Below are 248 nucleotides of genomic sequence, written 5' to 3' on the forward strand. Positions count from 1 at the left end.
ACATCCCCTCCTCTCCCCCCGTTTTCGTGCCGATTCGTAAGGAACCGGTGGATCAAGTTTTTCTCTCTCTCTCTCCCCCTCCCCGCTGGTTAATCGCATTGCTGTAGCACCGGCTGACCTCCCTCCCTCCCTCTCCCTCTCTTTTTTTTTGTTCTTCATCTTCCTTCAAAGTATGTGCCATTCCTGAGCGAGTTTCCCCGCCGGCTCATCCCCGGGGTTGCCCGGCTCCGCATGCCCCACCTGTAAGT

The sequence above is a fragment of the Cariama cristata genome, unplaced genomic scaffold, assembly GCF_000690535.1.
Source record: "Cariama cristata isolate BGI_N322 unplaced genomic scaffold, ASM69053v1 scaffold3506, whole genome shotgun sequence".
Classification (NCBI taxonomy): Eukaryota; Metazoa; Chordata; class Aves; order Cariamiformes; family Cariamidae; genus Cariama; species Cariama cristata.